The sequence below is a fragment of the Salmo salar genome, chromosome ssa11 (genome assembly GCF_905237065.1).
Source record: "Salmo salar chromosome ssa11, Ssal_v3.1, whole genome shotgun sequence".
NCBI lineage: Eukaryota > Metazoa > Chordata > Actinopteri > Salmoniformes > Salmonidae > Salmo > Salmo salar.
The window spans coordinates 83,374,781-83,395,594 of record NC_059452.1 but is presented as its reverse complement, the minus strand read 5'-3'; the positions used below and the strand labels follow the sequence as shown (position 1 = coordinate 83,395,594).

The window sequence follows — 20,814 nt, the reverse complement described above, 5'->3', positions numbered from 1 at the left end:
ATGACCCCCTCCTTAGGACCATCTGGCAGAACAGCCAGAATATGTTCTATAAGTTAATATAGGAGACGGTGCCAGACACATGCAGGAACTAACCCTATGAACCATGCCCATGTAACGTGTCTGTAACCAGTATATAAGAGAACTAACAGGCCTGCTCCGACGGAGCTCACTTCAGACCAGGTACTTTATGCATCTAAGTTTGACTGGGACCTCTCCAGCTTGCTGATAATAAACAATGATTCATTTAAGATTGACTTCGAGTGTCCCTGTGGAGAATTTCCACGACACTAGCATCAATATCCTCTTATATCAATCTAGCCAGGGACACAAACGTTTGCTGTTCTAATCAGCAAACCTGCTGATTAGAAGGTCCTGTGACTGTATTTTCAACAAGCAACTATCAGGAAATAACACTGATGAAATGTTTTCACACTTTGACAGTGTTTGTTTCATCAGCTGTTGTACAATATGATACAAAACACAAGGAAAATCATTTTGACTGCACTGGGCCTTTAAGGACAGGGGGGTCAACACTACAGACTCGGGCCTGCAGAATGTTACTGTCTCATACAGGGATGTAGTTTCCACTCGGTCTGAGGTAATGGGAGGTGTGTGTGTGGGTGGGTGGGAGGGGCATATGGTGTGTGTGTGTGTGTGTGTGTGTGTGTGTGTGTGTGTGTGTGTGTGTGTGTGTGTGTGTGTGTGTGTGTGTGTGTGTGTGTGTGTGTGTGTGTGTGTGTGTGTGTGTGTGTGTGTGTGTGTGTGTGAGAACGAGAGGTGGCGAGAAAGTGTAGCATGTATGCATGTGTATGAGAGTAAGTTGGTGTGAGTTTGAAAGAGAGAGCGAGAGAGAGTGTAGGCGTGTGCCTGAGTATGTTCTTGTTTGTGTACAGTATGACACAGAGAGAAACGAGTGTAGGCGTGTGTGTGCGTGTGTGTGTGTGTGTGTGTGTGTGTGTGTGTGTGTGTGTGTGTGTGTGTGTGTGTGTGTGTGTGTGTGTGTGTGTGTGTGTGTGTGTGTGTGTGTGTGTGTGTGTGTGTGTGTGTGGAGGACAGAATTGGGTACAGCATCCTCTGCAGGGTAAGAGGACTCTATAACTCAATCTACAAAAAAACTCTGCTGTGTTCCTGTGCCATTGAGTCACCTGTTTTTAAGGACGGAACGCCCTGATTCTATATGAGTCAGCAGAAGAGAGGGGGAGAGAGAAAGGGAGAGAGAGAAATGAGATTAGAAAAACACAGAGATACATGGTATATGAAGGGAAAGTGAGTGAGTGAGAGAGAGAGAGAAAAGGAGAGAAAAAGAGAGAAAAAGAGAGGGAAGAGGCACATAGTGATGAATGAGAAAGACAAACTGTTGTAGGAGAGTGACTGAGTGAGAGGGAAGACAAAAAAGACAAAGAGAGAGAGAGTGAAAGACAGAAAACATGCTAGTCAGGTCAGCAGAGCACAAACATAACCTCCATTCTCAGCTGAGTGAATTACTGTATATCATGTGATGCACGTCTGACAGAGTGGGGCAACATGGCTGCTGATGCGCAAAGTGAAAGGAGGACACATCATTCAGCATCACCGGTCACTGTCGGCACACCGAAACGTACACAACACCCTCAGTATACTTCTGAACTGGAGCACAGAGAATTGGTTGCAGTTAAACTACTGTAAACCTGCAGGAAATATTGAATTCCATATCCTGCAAGGTCTATTATATAACCTACAGATTTTCCATGATAAGGACTTGGCAAACTTCTGCTGTACTTTGCTGTGGGTCCACCCATGCCTCTAAAAATATACTGAACAAAAATATAAACACAACATGTAAAGTGTTGGTCCCTTGTTTCATGAGCAGAAATAAAAGATTCCAGAAATGTTTCATACACACAGAAATCGTATTTCTCTTATATCTCTCAGACTTGCACAAATTTGTTTACATCCTTGTTAGTGAGCATTTCTTCTTTGCCAAGATAATCCATCCACCTGACTGGTGTGGCATATCAAGAAGCTGATTAAACAGCATGATCATTACACAGTTGCACCTTGCGCGGGGGATTATAAAAGGCCACTCTAAAATGTGCAGTTTTGTCACAGCACAATGCTACAGATGTCTCAAGTTCTGAGGGAGCATGCAATTGGCATGCTGACTGCAGGAATGTCCACCAGAGGTGTTGTCAGAGAATGTAATGTTAATTTCTCTACCATAAGTCGTTTTAGAGAATTTGGCAGTACATCCAACCGGCCTCACAAACGTAGACCAGGTGTAACCATGCCAGACCATGACATCCACATCCGGCTTCTTCACCTGAGTGATCGTCTGAGACCAGCCACCCAGACAGCTGATGAAACTGAGTGATCGTCTGAGACCAGCCACCCAGACAGCTGATGAAACTGAGTGATCTTCTGAGACCAGCCACCCAGACAGCTGATGAAACTGAGTGATCGTCTGAGACCAGCCACCCAGACAGCTGATGAAACTGAGTGATCGTCTGAGACCAGCCACCCAGACAGCTGATGAAACTGAGTGATCGTCTGAGACCAGCCACCCAGACAGCTGATGAAACTGAGTGATCGTCTGAGACCAGCCACCCAGACAGCTGATGAAACTGAGTAGTATTTCTTTGTAAAATAAAGCTCGTTTGTGGGTAAAAACTCATCCTTATTGGCTGGGTCTGGCTCTCCAGTGGGTGGGCCTATGCCCTGCCAGGCCCACCCATGGCTGCGCCCCTGATCAGTCATGTCAAATCTATAGATTAGGGCCTAATGAATTTATTTCAACTGACTGATATCCTTATGTGAAGTGTAACTCAGTAAAATCTCTTAAATTGTTGGATGTTGCGTTTAAATTTTGGTTCAGTGTAGTTTTATTGTTTCCACTTGCTTTCCACAGACACAGCTAGACACACAGGTATGGCGCTTTCCACAAACACACAGCTAGGCACGCAGGCAAGAATGCACGCACGCACACACACACACAGACAGATTCTCACGTTAGTGGTTTACCAGACTTGGCTAGGTATTATAGCACTTACACCCCTCACACTCCACATACACGTGAACTCAAATAACAGTTCAATTTAAATAATTACTGGAAGCCCCTGACTAGTCCACTCAAAGGAGGTGTCTTTTCCTATAGAACTAGTAATAAACAGCATAGACAAAGACTTCCTTATATTTACATGGGATTGACCTTCAGTGAGTTTCCTTAAGAGGGAGAGTCATGGGTCTCCATGTAATCTCGGTTAACCCAGAACTAAAATCTCTCATAATTTGGTCAGATACTTGATGTTTACGTAAACATCGAGCATCTGACCAAATTATGCAACATTTTTGTTCTGGGTTAACCGAGATTACATGGAGACCCGTAGTCTGTCCATGAGAGATTAGTCTCCATGCATGATAGGATTCATAATAAGGGAATTGATTGTGGCAGCCCTTTCTAAATCTCTTTAAATGTGTATCGCTGTAATCACTAAAATACTATGTAGTATGTCAAATCAAATCAAATGTTATTGGTCACAAACACATAGTTAGCAGATGTTAATGCGAGTGTAGCAAAATGCTTGTGCCTCTAGATCCGACAGTGCAGTAATATCTAACAAGTAATCTAACAAATTCACGATGACTACCTTATACACACAAATGTAAAGGGATGGAAAAATAATATGTACATATAAATATATGGATGAGCGATGGCCGTGTGGCATAGGCAGGATGCAGTAGATGGTATAGAATACAGTATATAAACTCAGCAAAAAAAGAAACATCCCTTTTTCACGACCCTGTCTTTCAAAGATAATTCGTAAAAATCCAAATAACTTCACAGAGCTTCATTGTAAAGGGTTTAAACACTGTTTCCCATGCTTGTTCAATGAACCATAAACAATTAATGAACCTGCACCTGTGGAACAGTCGTTAAGACACTAACAGCTTACAGACGGTAGGCAATTAAGGTCACAGTTATGAAAACAGGACACTAAAGAGGCCTTTCTACTGACTCTGAAAAACGCCAAAAGAAAGGCATGCTGCAAGGAGGCATGAAGACTGCAGATGTGGCCAGGGAAATAAATTGCAATGTCCGTACTGTGAAACGGCTAAGACAGCGCTACATGGAGACAGGACGGACAGCTGATCGTCCTCGCAGTGGCAGACCATGTGTAACAACACCTGCACAGGATCGGTACATCCGAACATCACACCTGCGGGACAGGTACAGGATGGCAACAACAACTGCCCGAGTTACACCAGGAACACACAATCCCTCCATCAGTGCTCAGACTGTCTGCAATAGGCTGAGAGAGGCTGGACTGAGGGCTTGTAGGCCTGTTGTAAAGGCAGGTCCTTACCAGACATCACCGGCAACAACGTCGCCTATGGGCACAAACCAACCGTTGCTGGACCAGACAGGACTGGCAAAAAGTGCTCTTTACTGACGAGTCGCGGTTTTATCTCACATGGGTTGATGGTCGGATTCGCGTTTATCGACAAATGAATGAGCGTTACACTGAGGCCTGTACTCTGGAGCGGGATCGATTTGAAGGTGGAGGGTCCGTCATGGTCTGGGGCAGTGTGTCACAGCATCATCGGACTGAGCTTGTTATCATTGCAGGCAATCTCAACGATGTGCATTACAGGGAAGACATCCTCCTCCCTCATGTGGTACCCTTCCTGCAGGCTCATCCTGACATGACCCTCCAGCATGACAATGCCACCAGCCATACTGCTCGTTCTGTGTGTGATTTCCTGCAAGACAGGAATGTCAGTGTTCTGCCATGGCCAGCGAAGAGCCTGGATCTCAATCCCAGTGAGCACGTCTGGGACCTGTTGGATCGGAGGGCTAGGGCCATTCCCTCCAGAAATGTCCGGGAACTTGCAGGTGCCTTGTTGGAAGAGTGGGGTAATATCTCACAGCAAGAACTGGCAAATCTCATGCAGTCCGTGAGGAGGAGATGCACTGCAGTACTTAATACAGCTGGTAGCCACACCAGATACTGACTGTTACTTTTGATTTTGACCCCCCCCCCCCCCCTTTGTTCAGGGACCCATTATTCCATTTCTGTTAGTCACATGTCTGTGGAACTTGTTCAGTTTACGTCTCAGTTGTTGAATCTTGTTATGTTCATACAAATATTTACATGTCAAGTTTGCTGAAAATAAACGCAGTTGACAGTGAGAGGATGTTTCTTTTTTTGCTGTGACAGTGACAGTGATAACTTTATTAAATCCATGTTAGTACAATGTTAGTACAATGTTGTAGAAATAATTATACTACTTCTTTGACTTAATGTAAAGTGTTACCACGCCACATTTCCTACCCTACTGACTACACACAGTTAACAGTCAAGACACAAATTATTTTATTTCATCTTTATTTAACCAGGTAGGCCAGTTGAGAACAAGTTCTCATTTACAACTGCAACCTGGCCAAGATAAAGCAAAGCAGTGCGACAAAAACAACACCACAGAGTTACACATGGGATAAACAAACGTACAGTCAATAACACAAAAGAGAATAAAAATATAAAAATCTATGTACAGTGTGTGCAAATGTAGAAGAGTAGGGAGGGAGGCAATAAATAGGCCCAGGAGGCAAAAATAATTACAATGTAGCATTAATACTGGAGTGATAGATGTGCAGATGATGATGTGCAAGTAGAGATACTGGGGTGGAAAAGAGCAAGAGGATAAGTAACAATATGTGGATGAGGTAGTTGGGTGTGCTATTTACAGATTGGCTGTGTACAGGTACAGTGATTGGTAAGCTGCTCTGACAGCTGATGCTTAAAGTTAGAGAGGGAGATATAAGACTCCAGCTTCAGAGATTTTTGCAATTCGTTCCAGTCATTAGCAGCAGAGAACTGGAAGGAAAGGTGGCCAAAGGAAGTGTTGCTATGGTGACCAGTGAGTTGAGATAAGGTGGAGCTTTACCTAGCAAAGATGACCTGGAGCCAGTGGGTTTGGCGACGGATATGTAGTGAGGACCAGCCAACGAGAGCATACAGGTCGCAGTGGTGGGTAGTATATGGGGCTTTGGTGATAAAACGGATGGCACTGTGATAGACTGCATCCAGTTTGCTAAGTAGAGTGTTGGAGGCTATTTTGTAAATGACATCGCCGTAGTCAAGGATCGGTAGGATAGTCAGTTTTACGAGGGTATGTTTGGCGGCATGATGAAGGATGCTTTGTTGCGAAATAGGAAGCCGATTCTAGATTTAATTTTGGATTGGAGATGCTTATTGTGAGTCTGGAAGGAGAGTTTACAGTCTAACCAGACACCAAGGTATTTGTAGTTGTCCACATATTCTAGGTCCGAACCATCCAGAGTAGTGATGCTAGTCGGGTGGGAGGGTGCGGGCAGCAATCAGTTGAAGAGCATGCACTTAGTTTTACTAGCATTTAAAAGCAGTTGGAGGCCACAGAAGGAGTGTTGTGTGGCGTTGAAGCTCGTTTGGAGGTTTGTTAGCACAGTGTCCAATGAAGGGCCAGATGTATACAGAATGGTGTCGTCTGCATGGAGTTGGATCAGAGAATCACCAGCAGCAAGAGCGACATCATTGATATATACAGAGAAGAGAGTTGGCCCAAGAATTGAACCCTGTGGCACCCCCATAGAGACTGCCAGAGGTCCGGACAACACGCCCTCCGATTTGACACACTGAACTCTATCTGAGAAGTAGTTGGTGAACCAGGTGAGGCAGTCATTTGAGAAGCCAAGGTTATTGAGTCTGCCGATAAGAATGCGGTGATTGACAGAGTCGAAAGCCTTGGTCAGGTCGATGAAGATGGCTGCACAGTACTATCTTTTATCGATGGCGGTTATGATGTCGTTTAGGACCTTGAGCGTGGCTGAGGTGCACCCATGACCAGCTCTGAAACCAGATTGCATAGTGGAGAAGGTACGGTGGGATTCGAAATGGTCGTTGATCTGTTTATTAACTTGGCTTTCGAAGATTTTTATAAAGGCAGGGCAGGATGGATATAGTTCTATAACAGTAGAGTGTTTCCCCCTTTGAAGAGGGGGATGACCGCGGCAGCTTTCCAATCTTTGGGGATCTCAGACGATATGAAAGAGAGGTTGAATAGGCTAGTAATAGGGGTTGCAACAATTTCTCTGGCAACTGATTTAGGAAGGACTCCTGTATCTTTGTAGTGACTGGGTGTATTGATACACCATCCAAAATGTAATTAATAACTTTAACATGCTCAAAGGAATATTCAATGTCTGTTTTACTCCTGAACTTATTTAGGCTTGCCATAACAAAGGGGTTGAATACTTTTTGACATTTCAGCTTTTCATTTTTTATTAATTTGTAATCATTTCAAAAAACATAATTCCACTTTGATATTATGGGGCATTGTGTGTAGGCCAGTGATAAAAACTAAATTAAATACATTTTGAATTCAGGCTGTAACACAATAAAATGTGTAAAAAGTCAAGGTGTGAGAATACTTTCTGAAGGCACTGTATGTGTTTTAGTTTTTTACCCCACAAAATGTAAATCGCAGTAAAGTTATCACAAAATATTTTTTCTGTGTTATAGCCTTACTAGACGATAGGCTATAAAGGCCTGGGGAAAGTTGTGTAATTTAAATAAAACCAGAGAGGAAGAGGCAGACTTTTGGCTACTTTGGGTGAATTAGCGATGCATGCAAGACAGATTACCAAGACATACACTACCGTTCAAAAGTTTGGGGTCACTTAGAAATGTCCTTGTTTTTGAAAGAAGAGCACATTTTTTGTCCATTAAAATAACATCAAATTGATCAGAAATACAGTGTAGACATTGTTAATGTTGTAAATGACTATTGATGCTGGAAATGGCAGATTTTTTTGTGGAATATCTACATAGGTGTACAGAGGCCCATTATCAGCAACCATCACTCCTGTGTTCCAATGGCACTTTGTGTTAGCTAATCCAAGTTTATCATTTTAAAAGGGTAATTGATCATTAGAAAACCCTTTTGCAATTATGTTAGCACAGCTGAAAACTGTTGTTTTGATTAAAGAAGCAATTAAACTGACTACTTGAGTATCTGCAGCATTTGTGGGTTCGATTACAGGCTCAAAATGGCTAGAAACAAATAACTTTATTTTGAAACTCGTCTATCTATTCTTGTTCTGAGAAATGAAGGCTATTCAATGCGAGAAATTGCCAAGAAACTGAAGATCTCGTGCAATGCTGTGTACTACTCCCTTCACAGAACAGCGCAAACTGGCTCTAATCAGAATAGAAAGAGGAGTGGGAGGCCCTGGTGCATAACTGAGCAAGAGGACAAGTACATTAGACTGTCTAGTTTGAGAAACAGACGCCTCACAAGTCCTCAACTGGCAGCTTCATGAAATAGTATCCGCAAAACACCAGTCTCAATGTCAACAGTGAAAAGGCAACTCCGGAATGCTGGCCTTCTAGGCAGAGTTGCAAAGAAAAAGCCATATCTCAGACTGGCCAATAAAAAGAAAAGATTAAGATGGGCAAAAGAACACAGCCACTGGACAGAGGAACTCTGCCTAGAAGGCCAGCATCCCGGAGTCGCCTCTTCACTGTTGACATTGAGACTGGTGTTTTGTGGGTACTATTTAATGAAGCTGCCAGTTGAGGACTTGTGAGGTGTCTGTTTCTCAACCATGGTTGGTTTAGCAATTGAAAAAGTCAGTAACCTTCCCGCTAGCCATAGTTGGCTGAGATAATGGAGAGACTGGACATGCCGGGATATTTGTATTGGTCTGCCGTGTTGCAGATTGGTCTGCCATGTAGGATGCTTCTGTCTATAACGTGAGCTGCTCAGTATGTGTTAATAGTCCTTTCTACCACACCATTTTTGAAAGATATAACTTAAGCCATTGAGAACAACAAACTTTTTGCTACTTTTCTCAACAACATTGAGGCTCTGAATTTAGCAGGTGCTATCAACAGATCAGTTGAGAAAAGTGATGGGCTACTTTCTGCACACGCCATGGTCAGCGTAAACCGGAGTGACTTGACACAATGCTTGCCTAACAAGATGTAGCTAACAACACACATAATGAGTTAAATAGTCCTATTCTGCCGTGAAGCGTTCATCCATATATACAGGTAAGTCTAGCTACATTTTCAGATATTTTAAGTTTCAAATTTTGTCAGAAAGTCATTTTCATTGCAAGTTAAAGCGTATTGTTTGCTAGCTAGCGAACGTTAGCTTCCTGGCTCGCTAGCTAATGTTACGTGTATGATCTGTGTGGTAATATTATTCTAATCAGAAATCCATTTGCATTGCTAGTTAAAGCCTAATGTTAGCTAGTTGGTTAGCTCTTTAGCTACCTGAGATTTTTACTACAGCTAAGACAATGTTTGTATTGGTAGTAGTATGAGTTGGGATTATGCCGGTTCATTATTTAGCTAGCTAGCTACATGTCTAAACAAAGACTCCACTTCGCCAGATGATTACATGACCCATCATGTTAGCCAGGTGTGTCTGGGGGTGAGTAAGGCCATCTATTGTATTTCATGAACATGTGTACATGTCTAGACAATAGTGACCCATCCACTTAGCTATATGTGGCTGGTGGTGGTTATAGCATTTCCTTCACATGACCCATCAATTTAGACAAGTGTGTCGGGTAGGCGTCATATAATAATGATAAAATATTTATAAAATATTTTTATCTGGAAAACTTCTGTTTTTGATATTGCTACTATGCAAGTAACCATTTCACTGTACCGTTTACACCTTCTGTTTCCTGTGCATGTGACAAATAAACATAGATTTTATTTGATATAGTGTGTGTTTACCAGAGAAGGTAATGTGAAGAACAGCATGACCTGCACCAAAGTCAGATTAGGATATAGGCCAAGCACTAGATAAAGTGTAATTCTCCCTGGAGTTTTTCCTTATTGTAGGTTACTACTTATAATCTTTAAATCTTAAGTTGTTTACTAAACTACTCACTTTGTTTAGCACATGGCCTCACATGTGAATCCTTAAAGAGATGGGTGGGACTAAGGCTTAAGAGGGTGTGAACAATGCTGAATGTGTGTAGGCAAAGAAGCGCTCTCCAGTAGGTGTACCATTACATCCAAGGGCCATTTTCTCAAAAGTGGGGTTACAAGTTTATCAACTTTCAAAGCAGAATTACTTTCCCATTGTTCCTCGACTGCAGTGTATGATATACCATTTTCTAGCTCTGAAAATCGTATATCCTTACATTGGATAAAAGCTCTACTTTTTTCATATGTAAAAAAACACAATTTCAAATTTTGCTACATAAGATCGAATCGAAGCAGTTGGTCACATATACACTACATGACTAAAAGCATTCGGAGTCCTACTTGTCGAACATCTCATTGCAAAGTCATGGGCATTAATATGTAGTTGGTCCCCCTTTTGCTGCTATAACAGCCTCCACTCTTCTGGGAAGGCTTTTCACTAGATCTTGGAAAATGGCTGCAGGGACTTGCTTTCATTCAGCCACAAGAGCATTATTGAGGTCTGGCACTGATGTTTGGTTCGATTACGTCTGGCTCGCAGCCGGCGTTCCAATTCATCCCAAAGGTGTTCGATGGGATTGAGGTCAGGGCTCTGTGCAGGCCAGGCAAGTTCTTCCAGACGGATCTTGACAAACCATTTCTTTATGGACCTCACTTTGTGCATGGGGGCATTATCAAACTGAAACAGGAAAGGGCCTTCCCCAAACTGTTGCCACAAAGTAGTAAGCACAGAATTGTCTAAAATGATATTGTATGTTGTAGCTTTAAGATTTCTCTCCACTGGAACTAAGGGGCCTAGACCGAACCATGAAAAACATTATTCCTCCTCCACCAAACTTTACAGACACTATGCATTTGGGCAGGTAGCATTCTCCCAGATTCATCCGCTGGACTGCCAGATGGTGAAGCATGATTCATGAGCACATCTCTCGCTCTTAATCACTCCAGAGAACATGTTTCCCTGCTCCAGAGTCTAATGGCAGAGAGCTACAGCTGACGCTTGTCATTGCGCATAGTGATCTTAGGCTTGTGTGCGGCTGCTCGGCCAAGAAAACCCATTTCATGAAGCTCCCGACGAACAGCTCTTGCTTCCAGAGGCAGTTCGGAACTCGATAATGAGTTTTGCAACTGTGGAGAGACGATAAAATATATTTTGATTTGTTTAACACTTTTTTGGTTACTACATGAGTCCATATGTTATTTAATAGTGATGATGTATTCACTATTATTCTACAATGTAGAAAATAGTAAAAAATAAAGAAAACCCCTTGAATGTGTAGGTGTGTCCAAACTTTTGACTGGTACTGTATATATGTAAAAATTCCCTGTCTTAGGTCAGTTAGGATCACCACTTTCCTTTAAGAATGTGAAATGTCAGAATAATAGTAGAGAGAATGATTTATTTCAGCTTTTATTTCTTTCATCACATTCCCAGTGGGTCAGAAGTTCACATACACTCAATTAGTATTTGGTAGCATTGCCTTTAAATTGTTTAACTTGGGTCCACAAGCTTCCCACAATAAGTTGGGTGAATTTTGGCCCATTCCTCCTAACAGAGCTGCTGTAACTCAGTCAGGTTTGTAGGCCTCCTTGCTCGCACACGCTTTTTCAGTTCTGCCCACAAATGTTCTATAGGATTGAGGTCAGGGCTTTGTGATGGCCACTCCAATACCTTGATTTTGTTGTCCTTAAGCCAATTTGCCACAACTTTGGAAGTATGCTTGGTGTCATTATCCATTTGGAAGACCCATTTGCGTCCAAGCTTTAATTTCCTGACTGATGTCTTAAGATGTTGCTTCAATATATCCATATAATTTTCCCTCCTCATGATGCCATCTATTTTGTGAAGTGCATCAGTCCCTCCTGCAGCAAGGCACCCCCACAACATGATGCTGCCAACCCCGTGCTTCACGGTTGGGATGGTGTTCTTCGGCTTGCAAGCCTCCCCCTTTTTCCTCCAAACATAACGATGGTAATTATGGCCAAACAGTTCTATTTTTGTTTCATCAGACCAGAGGACATTTCTCCAAAAAGTATGATCTTTGTCCCCATGTGCAGTTGCAAACCGTAGTCTGTCTTTTTTATGGCGGTTTTGGAGCAGTGTCTTCCTTGCTGAGCAGCCTTTCAGGTTATGTCGATATAGGACTTGTTTTACTGTGGATATAGATACTTTTGTGCCTGTTTCCTCCAGCATCTTCACACGGTCCTTTGCTGTTGTTCTGGGATTGATTTGCACTTTTCGCACCAAAGAGATACCAAAGTACGTTTCGCACCAAAGTACGTATATCTAGGGGACAGAACGCGTCTCCTTCCTGAGCAGTATGACGGCTGCGGGGTCCCATGGTGTTTATACTTGCGTACGATTGTTTGTACAGATGAACGTGGTACCTTCAGGCGTTTGGAAATTGCTCCCAAGGATGAACCAGACTTGTGGAGGTCTACAATTGTTTTTCTGAGGTCTTGGCTGATTTCTTTTGATTTTCCCATGATGTCAAGCAGAGGCACTGAGTTTGAAGGTAGGCCTTGAAATAAATCCACAGGTACACCTCCAATTGACTCAAATGATGTCAATTACACTATCAGAAGCTTCTAAAGCCATGGCATCCTTTTCTGGAATTTTCCAAGCTGTTTAAAGGCACAGTCAACTTAGTGTATGTAAACTTTTGACCCAGTGGAATTGTGATACAGTGAATTATAAGTGAAATAATCTGTCTGTAAACAATTGTTGGAAAAATGACTTGTGTCATGCACAAAGTAGATGTCCTAACCGACTTGCCAAAACTATAGATTGTTAACAAGAAATTTGTGGAGTGGTTGAAAAACAAGTTTTAATGACTACAACCTAAATGTATGTAAACTTCCGACCTCAGCTGTATATATGGTATTCAGCGCAAGCCTATTCCAGAGCCTGGGTGTCGAGCAGCTGAAGGCCTGGCACCCAGGGTGGAGAAGCGTAATGGAGGGGTGACAAGTAGACCAGCAAAGGTGGAGCAAAGAGAGCGGGAGGGGGCATAGAGTGGAAGTTCAGAGAGGTTGGTAGGTGCCAGGTGGGTGCCAGGTTGTTGGAGGGATATGTAGGTGAGGAGTGTCTTAAAGTTAATACAGAATTGGACAGGGATCCAATGTAGTTTGATGAGGATTTGTGTGATGTGTTCAATTGATCTGGTGCAGGTGAGGATTCGTGCAGCAGCGTTCTGGACCAGTTGAAGTTTGTTGGTGAGTTTGGTGGGGATACCAGTGAGGAGTGTTGCAGTAATCCAGTCGGGAGGGGACAAAAACATGGATGAGGGTTTCAGTGCTAGAGTGTGACAGTGAGGGGCGGAGCCTGGAGATATTGCGGATGTGGAAGAATCCTGTCCAGGTGATGGTTTTTATGTGGGGTTCAAATGACAGGTTACAGTCATGGGTGACACTGAGGCGTTTGACTTTGTTGACAAAGGGACCTGGAAACCGTCTATGGTGATGCTGAGTTTGTGCCATTTGAAGAGAGTGGATTTGGAAGCGATGAGCATGACCTCCGCTTGTTGCTGTTGAGTTTGAGGAGGTTCATGCTCATCCAGCTCTGGATGTCTTGGTGGCAGCTGAAGAGGAAGGGGAGTGTTGGGTTTGGTGGAGAGGTGGAGCTGGGTTCCATCAGCATAGTAGTGGTAGTGTACTCTGTGATGGCGATATAGATTACACCTGACATTAGTTGCCCTATAAACAGTTTTCATCTGCATATGCAACCGCCATACTTGGTGGATACCTCGTGTTCTGGCCTGGAGCAGGGCAGGTATAACCGTCATGTGAGGCCTAATGTGTTTTATGCTAAACTAATATGACATTCTCTCAGTAAACTGACCAGGTAAAATAAAGATGTTATGTATAGTATATAAAGCATTTATAAGTTGTAGTTTGTTTAAAGTGAAAACATAGTAATATACTGTGCAGAAGTTACACTGAACTCGAGCCACACTACTTTTTTATATATTTGACTGTCAAGTTGAGTGTGCCTGTGTGTGCATGCACCTATGTGTGGTGTGTATATATACAGATGTAGGATCTTAATTGCATCAGGTAATACAAAGTTGAAGTGTATTGGAGGTTTAAACAAGTTTGTAATTTCTTTGCCCTAAAGAAACGTTTATCAACACCTACAAAAAATGTCCATTAATTATAGTCCACATAATAATTCACATGTCCTGTTGCTGCAAGATTGTTTTCCTGCTGTAGCCAACTGGCTCAAATTAAGATCCTACATCTGTAAGTATTCCAAATTGTCAAGTCACTTAAAAGCCTCGGGGACTGAGGGAATAACATGTACTGTAGGTAATTGAGATATATTAGCCTGTAATTGAGCTAAATACGTAATCAGATAAAGCCTGTAATCAGAGAAAGCCGGACCCTCAAAAAGATAAGGGAAATGAAAATGCTGTTTTGAGCCCACACACTCTCAAGACCCATTTAGTGTTCACTGGAGAGATAACTCCAATGGTATTGTTTTCCCCTTAGCAAATTAATTTACATTTTACCTCAAGGTCTATGGACGGATACACATTAGTAATACCACTGACCGAGAGCTTCTGTATAGCATAATCTTATAGATACTGTAGAGAACACTTCCTTTTGAAGGTCTGCTATACTTCTTAAACACATTCCTATCTTTTTTCAAAAATCAATGTAAATTCATGTACTATATGATTACAAGTCCCCATAATAAATTATTAACATTTAGTGTTTTGTATGTATTCACAAATGCTAATGATACATTAACAAATTATTTAATGATTTACACAACATCTATTAATGGTCTACAAACTATTTACTGATGGTTTTTAGTGATTTTAAGTGATTTACAAGCAACCCTTCAAGAGGTTGCAATAGATTCTATTGACTTATTTTCAGCCAAGCCAAGACAAATCTACTCTTGAATTTTTGTATACAGTGGGAACAGGGGAAACTGCATGTATAAGGCTATCAAAATGTCATCAGAATTCCATAATCATCCCACCCCTTAGTACTTCTCTTAATTTGCTGCAATGGCTATGTGCTCTCATTCATAGGGAAGCACTTGGAATAGTAAAATGCACACAAAATCTCTCTCTCCTCCTCTCAAACACGGACACACACACACACACACACACACACACACACACACACACACACACACACACACACACACACACACACACACACACACACACACACACACACACACACACACACACACACACACACACACACACACACACACAAAACTGCCGTGACATCCATGCCATGTGATCTTGCCAGGCGTTATGCCAAAGGCCAACCATGTCACTTACCAGAAATCTCATACAGAGAGAAAGAGAGAGTGCACAAGAGCCAGAGAGAGAGAGAGAGAGAGAGAGCGAGAGAGAAAGGAAGGGAGGGAGGGAGGGAGGGAAGCAAGGAAGGGGAGAGTAAAGGGCCTTTAGTTATGCAAGAGCTCTTTGTCAATCCTCTCCACAACGTACACTGAAAAAGCATATGAAGCATTATGACTTTTCTCTGTTATCTCCAATGTTCTTGAGGCAGTAAGTCCTAAGTAACAAGGAGCACATGAGCTCTTATGTTAAATTGTTCTGGAGAGCATGTTTACTGTCCATTGTCTCAGTTCTTGGAAGACTTCCTGAAAATCACAGAATGAGCCAAAGCACCCAAATCAGTTACATCTCTCTTTCTCTCTCTCTCTCTCTCTCTCTCAGTGTGTTTGTATTGTTGTGTGTGTCTTCATTAAGAATGTACAGTGGGTTAACAGTTAACAAAACACACTTTTCTCTCCTCTGCTTTTCTTTTAAACCCCTCTGGTAGAAGGATTTACACAGCTAGGGTGTTTTGAGAACAACGCCAAAGAGGAAAATAATATATGACGAACAATCCACAGTTGACCAACCAAGAACCAACGCCATGCTACACTACCTACAGTTTGATTTAATCTGCCACCCAAAATGTCAACAGTAGTTCAAATAGAGTCAACATACGTCGACATCACTAGTTAGGCTCCATAGGTAGGCCTGTTTATTGTTTGTTGATTGCATATGCTTAGAATGCTTGAAAGATAGAAACAAATGTATATACAGATCTGTCTCGCCATACAGATACAAATCAATCAAACTATTTTCAGTCCATTTCACACAAGAAACTTTAAACACTATTATATGTAAAAAAGAAGGAAAAACTAAAAGAGAAAAAAAGGTTTGAAACCATACCCATAACTAAACACACACACACACGTCAAAAACAATAAGGCAATGCAATACTGTATGACGGAACCCACTCCACATCTAAATGACAGGAGCTGTGTAGTGGACTCAGTTGACCTTGTGATGGGATCTGCGACAACACCGCTGGCCCAGAGCAACTGTACATACTGTACATAACGATGACGTATGAGAAAATAATGTATGCCTGCTCTGTATCACGTACCATGCACATTGTCATCCCATTGTTCCATCATCATCTCTAGAGGGCCTCACAGACAGAGGCCAGATGAATGCCATTTGGGGCTTTTTTATACAGAGCCTTTGTAGTATGGTTACTCCCTCCCTCTCACCAAGTGCACTAGCTAAAACAAGGAGCCAAAGAGACAGAAATCAACACTAGGCATTTTTCAGTGAGCACTGTAAACAAAGAATGAGAAAATCTCATCTCAAATATTGGTTGTCAAATAAATAACATTTACTCCCACATACTGGAAGTTAAATAAAACAAATTCTCTAGACATTACTATAAGGTTGAATATTCATATTACAAAAACCAGACTCAAGTTATGGTAGTAGAAAAATATGAGAAAATAGTTCTACTGGTCGAGCAACATAGTGGATGGGTCCTACAATGCTGGAGAATAAACATTAAGGAAGGTAACAATAAACCTAAACATTTCCTTTACTGTTGATCGCCCCTTATGATAATGAGTCCATACTGTTCGGTCAAGCATCTGATGATGCAGTTGAATGAACCCTACAACCTCTCTCTCTTCCCATGTACGTGTCTATCAAAATGTGTGTGTGTGTGTGTCTCTCTCTTCTCACTTCCCCCCTTGGCCCCCCTGTGGAATGTTTTGTAGTGCGGGGCCTATGGAGGAAGGGCATCTGAGGACACGGTACACACAAATACAGCTGTTGAGCGCCATCACAGCGCTTGGCAGCCGTCCAACTCAAAGACGTGTGGCGGTGAAGGCCTTGGTTGAGAAATAAAAAGTTAACAAAGAGCACACTCCTTCCATGTACTGTATGTTGTGTTAAACATTGAAGATAAGAACTTGGCAGTACACCTCGATGCCCTCACTGACTTCCCATCAATAAAGCAACCACTAAGAAAAAAAGGTGTCATTGTGTGAAGCACACTATATATACAAAAGTATGTGGACACCCCTTCAACTTAGGGGATTCGGCTATTTCAGCTACACCCACTGCTGACAGGTGTATAAAATCAAGCACAGAGCCATGCAATCTCCATATACAAACATTGGCAGTAAAATGGCCTTCCTGAAAAGCTTAGTGACTTTCAACGTGGCACCGTCATAGGATGCCACCTTTCCAACAAGTCAGTTCGTCAAATTTACGCCCTGCTAGAGCTGCCCCGATCAACTGTAAGTGCTGTTATTGTGAAGTGGAAATGTCTAGGAGCAACAACGGCTCAGCCGCAAAGTGGTAGGCCACACAAGCTCACAGAATGGGACCGCTGAGTGCTGAAGCACATAGCCTGTAAAAATCGTCTGTCTTTGGTTGCAACACACACTACCAAGTTCCAAACTGCCTCTGGAATCAATGTCAGCAAAAGCACTGTTTGTCTGGAGCTTCATGAAATGGGTTTCCATGGCCGAGCAGCCGCACACAAGCCTAAGATCACAATGAGCAATGCCAAGCGTCGGCTGGAGTGGTGTAAAGCTTGCTGCCATTGGACTCTGGAGCAATGGAAACGCTTTCTCTGGAGTGATGAATCACGCGTTACCATCTGGCAGTCTGACAGACGAATCTGGGTTTGGCGGCTGCCAGGAGAACGCTAACCAACCCCAATGCACAGTGCCAACTGTAAAGTTTGGTGGAGGAGGAATAATGGTCTGGGGCTGTTTTCATGGTTCGGGCTAGGCCCCTTAGTTCCAGTGAAAGGAAATCTTTATACTACAGCATAAAATGACATTCAGACGATTCTGTACTTCCAACTTTGTGGCAACAGTTTGGGGAAGTCCCTTTCCTATTTCAGCATGACAACGCCCCCATGCACCATCCATACAGAAATGGTTTGTCGAGGTCAGTGTGGAAGAACTTGACTGGCCTGCACAGAGCCCTGACCTCAACCCCTTCTAACACCTTTGGGATGAATTGGAACGCCGACTGCGAGCCAGGCCTAATCACCCAACGTCAGTGCCTGACCACACTAATGCTTGTGGCTGAATGTAAGCAAGTCTTCATAGCAATGTTCCAACATCTAGTGGAAAGCCTTCCCAGAAAATTGGAGGCTGTTATAGCAGCAAAGGTGGGACCAACTCCATATTAACGCCCATGATTTTGGAATGAGACGTTCGACGAGCAAGAATCCACATACTTTTGGTCATGTAGTGTATATAGGAAGGCAGGCAGCCAAGTACACGCCTACACACACAATGTGCCTATAGATTTCATTTGAATCAATAAGCAGAGAGATGGGAGTCACTCTGTCTGTATATCTTTCTCTTGTTTGGTATGACAGTTCAGATGGATTTCACAGTGTTGAGAGCTGTGTGTGAAAGGCAAACCTGTAGACTTGGAGTGTTGGATGCCAGCCATGTTAGTTAAAGCTACACACACACACACACACACACACACACACACACACACACACACACACACACACACACACACACACACACACACACACACACACACACACACACACACACACACACACACACACACACAGACACCGAGGCAAATGAGGCCAACCTCCAACCCGACACCATACCACCTCATATAGATGAAAATAGAGGGAACATCTTGCAATGTACTGGTCTAACAGCTGTAAATAATCTCCAAAAAATAACTAAACAACATAAAGTGTGTGTGTGGGAAAGAGAGAAAGTTAGAGAAAGTGTGTGTGTGTGTGAGAGAGAGAGAGAGAGAGAGAGAGAGAGAGAGAGCGAGAGAGCAGGAAATGAATAAATTGCCACAAGTCACATGCAAGGCGCAAACAGTACAGTAGGCATTGGTCACATTTCAGGGGCTTCAAGCGAAGCAGAAAGTGAGTGACATGCCAGTCAGACCCCAGGTCATGGAGAAGCACTGATCCAGTGTGTCACTGTCAGAGTGAATGGTTGTAAACCTGGGATTCTGCAAGAAGATACTGACTTTCTTTGACGATTTTGATAATTCTGTCATTTTTTGCCAACAAACAGCAAGGATGTAGCCTATTGAGATTCCATTGAATCAATAATGGCCTATTACCTATTCACAAACAAAATAATGTATATTCCATAGGCTAAGGCATGTAGGGTATATTTAAACAACTACAGACCCATTTAAGTATTAGACAGAATTACAAGAGGACATCATAGTTAAATTATACCAAGTTTATAAGCAATTCTCCATGCTGCATAGTCTACTTTATAGTCTACTCCTGAGGCTTCAGGCTTAGATTGATTTTCTGTACACCATGATTCACAAATTATGGTAGCACCAAGGACATAAAAATACTATGATATATAAGGTTGAAGCCTACATTATGCCACAAAATATCCTGGTCTGATGGCGGTGAGTCGAGTTGACCTAAGTTCACAGTATAACCTCTCTCATGTGGATCCCATAACTTTAAGATCAACAGCTATGAATAGGCTACATTGTATATAACATACTGTATGTCTGGGGGTGTGGTTAGGTCGGCTATGCCTATAGCCTACAAAGGAGTGGGGGGCGTTTTTGTTTTGGACTTGACAGCGACGCAATGACCGATATATTCTCCACATATCCCGTTAGAAACACTGTATTTCGTTGACTGATAAAAAGTGGTCCCAAAATGTTAGGCCTACATTTCATAAAGTTCATTGTTAAAGTAGCATTTCTAAACATCTGCGCAAATTCCTTTAGTCTAAAATACTGGCGGGTTATATTTTTCAGGAATCCAGTTGCATTAAATCAATGTCATGGTTCTAACAAAATCACAAAATCTACGAAATTATTAGGCTATTGTACAATACTATAAAAAGTTAAATCGTTGTTGTAGTTTATGTTAATATCGCTATGTCATTCGTGAATTACTATATCACGCGATGGATATGAAAGATGGGCAGATTAAATCTAGCCTACATACGAGGAAATAAAACATGGCAAAACCATATGCGTTATACAAACAAACACTATAGCCTACATATCGAACCACGATTAAGACAAATGTTTACCCGATATGTCGCTCCTCCATAAAAGGGTGCTGTCAGTAGCGGGCACAGCTTTATTTCTTGCGATGTAAAGTTTCCAGGTTCCGTCTGTAGCATAGGCAGGCCCCGAGTTCACCTCGTTCGCTTGCTCGCTCTCCTATCTTGCCTGCTCGCCCCCAGCGCTCTCTCTCTCTCTCTCTCTCTCTCACTGCTCTCTCTCTCTCTCTCTCGCACTCACGCTCGCTCTCTCTCTCTCTCTCTCTCTCTCTCGCTCTCTCTCCCCAATGTATCCCTGTGCAGGAAGTGAATGACGCTCACATGGACGCTATATGAACTGTGCGCATAGCCGCAGACTGACATCATTCTACAGTCGATACAATTTCATTAAAGACACAGACGCGGCGTTTAGTGATGCTACTGTAGTCTTTCAGATGTTATGTACTTTACTGTAAATACAAAACACATTGAGCGCTCTACGTTATCCACCTCTAAATTATGACACCTTTA

At 42.5% G+C, this 20,814-nt stretch overlaps 1 protein-coding gene across 1 annotated transcript in view; it reads right to left on the bottom strand.

Annotated features, from left to right (window-relative positions):
• The window catches only part of LOC106563261 (nucleus accumbens-associated protein 2), a 48,421-nt gene extending 27,813 nt beyond the window's left edge, over nt 1-20,608 (bottom strand). The window contains exon 1 of the mRNA XM_014128687.2: nt 20,332-20,608. The gene's annotated coding sequence lies outside the window, so the exon portion shown is untranslated. The remainder of the gene's footprint in view (nt 1-20,331) is intronic.
• Nucleotides 20,609-20,814: the final 206 nt, after the last annotated feature.